Here is an 8,928-nt window from a genome sequence, read left to right as displayed (position 1 = left end):
GCCTGTTATAGCGCCACCGTGAGGCTGATTTGGGAAATAAATAGTGGCATGTCGTCCTCGGCCTAGTGGAAATGTGCGTGTATAATTTCACGTTAATTGCACACTGTGTTTGTTATTTGTGGCATTTTGTTCGAAACGGACCAATCATGTGAGCTTTGGAAGCGAATCTTAGCCAATCAGGAAGGAAGATGGGAAATGGTGCAGATCCGTGTTGATCACATGACGATGGAGATAGTGTATACCGAATTGTGTGATGTATGGATAAAATGTGTACGAGTAATCTAACAGAAATGTGTTTTGCCTAAATCAGCCTCATGGTGGCGCTATAACAGGCCGTTGAGGAATATTTGGGGCAGAGGTTCGTCGTTGGCATCCAGAGAGTGTGTGTGCAAAGTTTGGCATGGATCGGGCCAACGGTGCCGGAGATTAGCTGGTAAAAGACGGACGGAAGGAAGGAAGGACGGACGGACGCACACACACACACACACACACACACCCACGGACGGAGTGCAAAACATACTCTCTCCCCATGCCTTCGGCCTGGTGGAGACAAATATGATTTTAGGCATACTTATACCTAGTATGTCTGTTCGTTTTCACCAAAAGGACCGTTGTCACCCTTTCTCCCCCCCGCAAGCAGTGAAGTTCACACCTCCCGACAGCTGGAGACGGGCATTGTTCAAGCTAATGGATCATTGTCTCCACCAGGCCGAAGGCATGGGGAGAGAGTATGTTTTGCACTCCGTCCGTGTGTGAGTCTGTGTGTGTCCGTCCGTCTGTTACCAGCTAATCTCCAGCACCGTTAACCCGGTCGACGCCAAATTTTCCACACACACTCCCTGGATGCCAACGATGAACCTCTGTCCCAAAAATTCCAGAACGGCCTGTTATAGTGCCCCTGGAGGCCGACTTTTGTAAAACACATTTTTGGATATTACTCCTCCAGATTCGGTCAAAAAATCCCGCAAATCGTTACACAGTATCTTCTATCTCATGTGTTCAAGACGGATCTGTCCGATATTTCATATTCCATCCTAATTGGCTAACATTGGCTTTCAAAGTTTGCAGGACTGGGGGTGCGTACGTCCGTCCGTCTGTTACCAGCTAATCTCCGGCACCGTTAACCCGGTCGATGCCAAATTTTGCACACACTCCCTAAATTTTCCAGAACACTCATGGAAAAACATTTTGATATTACTCCTCCAGATTCTGTCCAAAAATCCCACAAAGATAAAGATAGTGTGTAACAACACACTATCTCTATAGTCACGTGTTCAAGACGGATCTGTTAGCCTAATTGGCTAACATTGGCTTTCAAAGTTTGCAGTATTGGCCCGTTTTGAACAAAAAGCCTCAAATCATGAATGGAGCGTGCAATTTACGTGAAATCTTTCACCGACTTTCCTACTAGGCTGAGGAATATACCCCACCCTTTTCACATTGGCCTGTTATAGCGCCACCAACAGGTGGATTTTTGCAAAACACATTTTTGGAACAAAATTCCTCAAATCATCCATTTGCCATCCAAGGCGTAAGAAGAAATGTCACCCTTTTCACATTGGCCTATTATAGCACCACCAGGAGGCCACAACCTGAGCTGCCCTGGTGGAGACCTGTGCCCCGGGGGGCACTTTTTCTAGTTTCCATTTCAACTGCCAACGCCTGCATTTCAACTAATAGACCTTGCGGTAAGCCCCACCCGCTTGTGCACCTGCCCCGATACCGTTGCTAAGCAGGACAAACAACCCCTACTATCAGCAATCCTCCACTGAGGACCGTGTTATGTCGGCGTTTTTCCGAAGAGGAATAGAAGTATTCATATCAACAACATCCATACTATAATAACGCCATGGTGAAACGTTGCTGTTGGGCGTCCTGCAACAGTGCTTCATAGGTACCCAGGATGTTTGGGTCATTTTCTTTTTATTCCATTTCCCGTGGGTGTGCACATGCACATGTCAATGTTTACATTCTGGAAGTGGAGGCAGTGGCGGTGGCGTCACTCGTTCACCCTCCCTGCTACTAAATCATACTATTAACGTCAACTTTTACTAAACAATGGTTAAATCAATCGTCTAATAAACAACAAACAATTTACCTTGGAGCAAATGGTGTGCTTTGTAACCTTCTCGACACTCAGTTGCTTGTGTTGGACGGCAGCCACATAACTTCACCCACAGGCTCCAGCCTCCTGTCACGTCCCCTCCCACTGCGGTTCAGAAAAAAAGAACGCTGCTTACCCTTTTCTGCACATTGTATCCAAACAGTGAAGTTCCGCTAATGGTCTAAAGTAAGGAACGGCAAAGAAAATCCAAGTTTAAACGGTTAAACGAGCGTTTACATCATGGGGTTTACATAGCTTGTTTAGTCAGCCGCTTCCATGTTTTTCAAGGTGTTTGGTTCCCACTATTCCCAAATGTCTTTCATGGGCTTGTTTAAGTGATCGTGCTTGCAGCTTCTGTGGTAGTTCTATGCACGTTCCACATAGCACCATGTATCCTATTACACACGACTCCTTGCAACTCAAGGAGTTGCATTGGTGTGGTTGACCTTAAAACAGTTTTGTTGCGAGGAGTTGCAACTGGTGTGGTTTGGGCTTTAAATGGCACTGTATCCTTTCTGGTCAGCTGTCGTAATGGCTCTGACAGTGTTGCAAAACCTGATATGAATCTTGAACTAAATCCTACGAGACCCAATAAACTTCTGACCTCTTAGACTTTCATTTCAGAGGTTCATTCTCCAGCTGGCCTCTACTACAGCTCTCACTGTGTTGGTCGTATGCCTTTCTGTGACAGAGGTATCCCCAGGATATCAAGCTGTCCATGTTGAATTGATAGTGAGAACCTTTTAGCATGCACACTTATAGGAATCTGGTACCGTTCCGCGTTCCCTTACAATTGGTAAATAAAATAAATGGTGCATTTATATAGCACCTTTATCCAAGGCGCTTTACATAGATTGTGCATTACATTCACCCATTCACACACACATTCATACACCGATTGCAGCGGAAGCCATGCAAGGTACCAACCAGCACATCGGGAGCAATTCGGGGTTCAGTGTCTTGCCCAAGGACACTTCGACATGTAGACAGGAGGAGCCGGGATTCGAACCACCGACCCATGGATCATTGGACGACCTGCTCTACCTCTTGAGCCACAGTCGCAATTGCTTCATTGGCCCCAGCTGTGGGATGGAGGATGACTGAAACACACTTTTGTTCATGTCATCATGTCATGTGAACACCGGAGACAGTTTTTAAGTTGCTCGAGTCAGTATTTAGTATTTACTATTTAGATATATTATTTTAGCTGCCCCGCCCCCTTCCTATACAAACCCATTGTAACTTCAACCTCCATTTTAACCAATGAGCAACTTCCAAATGAATAGCTGGGGTGGGGCAGTCTGCCCTCTATAGTTTATATAAAATCACACTCGTGTGAAGCCCACTTTATTTATATCGGCCACATGACGATTTACGTCGTCTTTTAGTGCCCTAAACAGACATTAAAGTCCATAGACTTGGCTGGCAAACAAGTTACGCCAGGAACAGAATATGCATCTCCTATCGTTTTGCACAGACGTCAGTCAAACAAAAAGTCAACCAAAGACCAAATAACTATAGATTCCTGTACAGGATCTGCTCACTGGTCAAAAAAACCACACTGAAGACCCTAACAGGACTCCTAGGAGCCCTAATACAAGGTTTCTTCGACGATGCATGCACCTCTTGGTACCACAGCCTCAAAGGCCCTGAAAACAAGGCTCCAAACTTAGCTATACTACTTGGCCTCACTCCCAGAACCCACCTCACCCCTTCCCATTTTGATAGGCTGGAATGGCTTAGGGTTGACGGCAGAGTACAGCATCTTGCAAGGGACCTGGTCTATAAGATTCGCTACCACAAAAAAAATCACACCCGTGTGAACTGAGTGGTGTAAGGTCTTATATAGCCTGTCTGACGTAATGAAATCATGTCTGACGTAATTAAATCACACCCGGGTGAACAGGGTGAACATAGCAACCATGCTCATTTTTTCTGCACAGACTAACAAAGCCAGTTGTAGGAGTGGTTTACACCACTCAAAAAAAGTCAGAGTTTGCCCCACCCCTTTTCCCCCATATTGTACATCTTTTTCTCTTTTTGAGGGGTGCTAGCCCCTCCAATATACAGCTTTTTGGCATAACTCGTGTCAGATCTGCCATTGACAATGAAAGTAGAATTAACGTCATGAGTCTGAGCAAATCGACATGTTACGTCATGATGATGTATGCGATGATAAGAGCGCCTCTCCCAACTTTCTTAATTTATATGATGATTTCATGTTTTTTCATAGAACGTCTCTAAATGTTCTGATGAATTGAAAATGGTGGACCCTGTTGTAAACAAGTCTTAGTACTTTATTATGGTTTCGTCCACAAAAGTAGCAATTTTTCTATTGACTTGTGCTTTCGTTTGAAATGTACCCATTCTACATACTGTGAAATAAAAATGTCAATCAATCAATCAATCAATTAATCAATCAATCAATCAATCAATCCTCTAGATGGCCATCGTATCATGGATATCAATATGCTTACGCAGATGAGTGTTTCACCACTGGGTCAAGCAGATATTATAAGGTGTAATATTATTCATAATAATATTCTTGACATTCGGTGAAAGAGACTACAGTTTCACTGCCTCTGTTCTTCCTAACCTGTTTTTGAGGGGCGCTGGCCCCTTCTATATTCAGCTATACAGCGTATATTTTCGTCTTACACGAACATTAAATTCCCATTGACAATGAATGGAGAATTTACGCCATAATGTAGACGAGCAAATCGGCTATTTTTGTCCTACTCAAAATTCTCATTGACAATCAATGAATTGATGACGTTATAGTCCATGAAGGGGCTAAAAGGGCTATATATTGCCCCACTGCATGGGCACAACACAAGAGAGGGCATCTCCCTCTCTCTCTTTCTCACCACAAAGGCACCTCTATTCATCAGACATGGCTTGTAGCCCTCAGTGAATAACTCAACGTAGTATAATACATTTGATTTAATAAAATGGAAATGTGCCTTTGGCACACTGGCAGTCAGTATACAACAATATAAACATCAATACATAAAATACACAGTGCATTAAAATACTATATAAAATGAACTGGGATCAAACATTGTTTAGAGACGGGAGTTGGGTTGCACATCATGGTGAGGTGTGCAACCATTAGACATTAGATGTCTATTGCTTTTGATCATTGAACCCTCAGCATTACTGTAAAGTGTTAACTATTTTAAAAAAGCCTGAATTGTTTTTGTTTTGTTCACAGCACAGATATTGGCTACATTTGGCAACGCTGCCAAAAATAGCCTATTATAATTGCAGCTGTATAGTTAAATATACACGTGTTGTAATGTGGAAAACGTAAGGTAGGCCTATATGACAGGAGAGATAGTCAGCCCTAACCTCCCCCATATCTGGAACAATAGTGCCATGATGTGTTGGTTTTCAGAACTCGTACTTTAAATTCCAATGACCAGAAGAGTTAGGCCTACAAGATATATAGGTGGGCACTAGTAGGGACATCTGGGCACCTCCATGTACAAATATTAGACCTACGGTAAATTGTCGAATGTTTAAGCACCCAAATATTTTAGTTTAACATTTTGTAAAAATATATATATGTAAAGAAAATAATAAGAAAAACAATCTATTTAACACTGAGGTGCCCAATCTGCCTTGTCGAATGTTTAATCTTATGGCACCAAGGAAGATTCGGCAACACAGTGTTCAAAAATATTTTTGTCTTTACATATATATTGTTTTACAAAATGTTAAAATAAAATATTTGGAAAAAGTTTTTAAGTATAATGTATACATGATTAGAACATGCTTAAACATTCGACAATGAAGGTCTAAGCTAAGCTCTACAGTCACTTCACTTGCATAACATGGGATTTCTAGTAGGCAGTGGTGGAAAAAGTACTCAATTGTTTTACTTAAGTAAAAGTATCAATACTGTCATTTAGATGTACTCCTCTCCGTTACAAGTAAAAGTCCGGAATTCAAAATGTGCTTGAGTAAAAGTACAAAAGTATTGACGTCAAAATGCCAAATGCCAAAATACCAAAGTACATATTTTGTACCCATTATGCAGAAATGTCCCATTTGAAGTTTTCAAACGTTATAAAAACATTTGAAATTAGCGAATCTACAAGCTCACAATGCATCGCATCGGGACACATTGTTATCTTGTAGATCGGCTATTTTCAAATGGTATAAATGATAGGGCTGAAGTAGGAGAGATGTAGTCGTCCTTGGCCCTGTGACCTTCTTGAACAACACCGCCATCGTGTGTTGGTTTTAAGAACTTGTACTTTTAATTATTACACTAGCAAGACAGACTACAGATAATAAAGCACAAAACAGAACACAGGTTCTGATGGTCAGAAGCCACGGGGCTAATTGAATGGGTCAGAACAGAATCTGACCCATTCTTTACCCCATGGTCACAAATAAGTGTTGGAAAAAGTACTCGCATGTTTTAATTTAGGCTACTTAAGTAAAAGTATCAATACTGCAATGTAGAAATTCTCAGTAAAAAAGTCCGGGATTTAACTGAGTAGAAGTACAAAAGTATTGCTATCAAAATGTACTTCAAGTACCGAAAGGAAAAGGTACTCATTGTGCAAAATGTCCCATTTCACAAGTTTTCAAAAGAATAAAATGGATACAAATCCTTTGAAAATAGCATATCTACAAGTTCACAATGGGCCACATGGCGATGCATTGTGAGGTTGTATAGAACTTGTAGATCAGCTATTTTCAAATTGAAGTGGTTAATGCAGGTTTTGTTACAATAATCAAAATCTACAAAGTAATTATATTAGTAACTAAAGTTTTCAAATGATTGTAGTGGAGTAAAAGTACAGTATTTGCCTCTGAGATGTAGTGGAGTAGAAGTAGAAGTACAGAAAAAGTAAAGTAAAAAAACAACAACATCATAATTGTACTTAAGTAGCCTATACAGTTACTTTACATCAGTGGTTCCCAAACTCTTTCATGTTAAGGACCCCCAAATTGACACTAATTAGCCCACAGACCCCCATTTGAAAAGATATGCCAGGGACCCCCATGAGAGAAGATTTGTACGGCTCTAGCAGTGATTCTCAACCCGTTTAATTTCAAGGACACCCAGTTTGTCATGCATTATAGGTTACGGACCCCGATTTAATGGCATCGTCATCTCTGAGACCCCAATTTATTTTGCAAAATCAATGTTAATTTAACTCTGAGAGTGTACAGTGTTAGGCATTTGTACACTCTCAGTGTAGAGTTACAGACCCATAAGGGTCCATTTGGTTACAAACTGTCATTTAGCTAGGGATCCCCTGAAACTCCCTCAAGGACCCCGGGGGGGGGGGGGGGGGGGATCCTTGAGGAGGATTAGTTTGACACTGAACTCCACTTTAAGATAGATGTAGTGATGTGGAAATAGATTTGCATGTTCTGGATATAGATATCCATCTATAGGTCGACATTCGACATACACACGATCCCCTGCCTTCAGCTCAGCGTAGCCAGAGCATCGAGGTGGAAGACCGCGGACGAGTGATCTCTACAGTACTCTTCCAAGGCCACCACGCCTCAGTGATGGTAAGGTTGAATTTGTACTTGCCATCTTTCGGAACAGTGAATTCACCTATAAAGGAAGAGGATTTGTGATGTTAATCATCTGCACATTGTACGCTCAGTCATATAGCAGCTATAGCTGTTAGGCAGTGGTGTGTAAAGTAACTAAGTACCTTTACTCAAGTACTGTACTTAAGAAACATTTTGAGGTATTTGGACTTTATTTGAGTATTTCCAATTTCCAATATTTTTACTTCTACTCCACTACATCTCCGATCCAAATATTGTATTTTTACTCCACTCCATTTATTTGAAAACTTTAGTTACTAGTTACTTTGGAGAGTTTGATTGTTATTACAAAACATGCATTTACCACTTAATTTCGGCCATTTGAAAAGTTCTACAAGCTCACAAGGCATTGCAATGCGACACATTGTGAGCTTGAAGATCGGCTATTGTCAAAAGATGTTTAAACATTTGAAAACTTGAAATGGGACATTCTGCACAATGAGTACTTTCTGCTCTTGGTACTTTAAATTAGGCTGCATTTTGTACTTTTACTTAAGGACATTTTGAATTCCAGACTTTTACTTGTAATTTCTATATTGCAGTATTGATACTTCCAGTGGTGGAAAAAGTAGCTACTCACATTTTTTACTGAAGTAAAAGTATCAATACTGCAATATAGAAATACTCCGTTACAAATAAGAGTCCCGAATTCAAAATGTAATTGAGTTAACTCAGTTAAGTGTGCCAAATGTAAGAATAAGTGTATACAAATCTTCCTCACAATGCATCACTAGGCATTGTGAGCTTGTAGATCGGCAATTTTCACATGTCCAAAATATATATAGGGCTAAAGTGGTTAATATGTGTTTTGTAATAAGCCTATCTCACAGAATTTCCCCACCCCCCTTAATACGCCCCCTTTCGGGGTTAGTGGTGATAGCGTGACGTCACTCCATAGACGCTTCATGTTAACAGAGGTAATTTAAGAAGTCTACAACTTTTGTTTTCTCAAGGTAAGGTTTGTTCTATCTGTTCGAGCTGATTTACCATATTGTTTGCTTCATAATAATATTGGTCTGTCACATTTTTACATTAGAAAATGTACTTAGATTCTCCAGAGAAAAAAACGTGTAAATGCTCATGTTAAAGTCACCACTATTTACCGGAAGTGGGCGTGAAAAACGGGCTGTGAGATAGGCCTATAATAATACAAATAAAAAATAAAAAAGTAACTATTAACTAAAATAATTGTAGTGGAGTAAAAGTACAACATTTGCCTCTGAGATGTAGCGGAGCTG

This window comes from Electrona antarctica, assembly GCF_951216825.1.
Source record: "Electrona antarctica genome assembly, chromosome: 24".
Classification (NCBI taxonomy): Eukaryota; Metazoa; Chordata; class Actinopteri; order Myctophiformes; family Myctophidae; genus Electrona; species Electrona antarctica.
The sequence above is the reverse complement of the archived record's forward strand: the minus strand, read 5'-3'. Positions refer to the sequence as shown.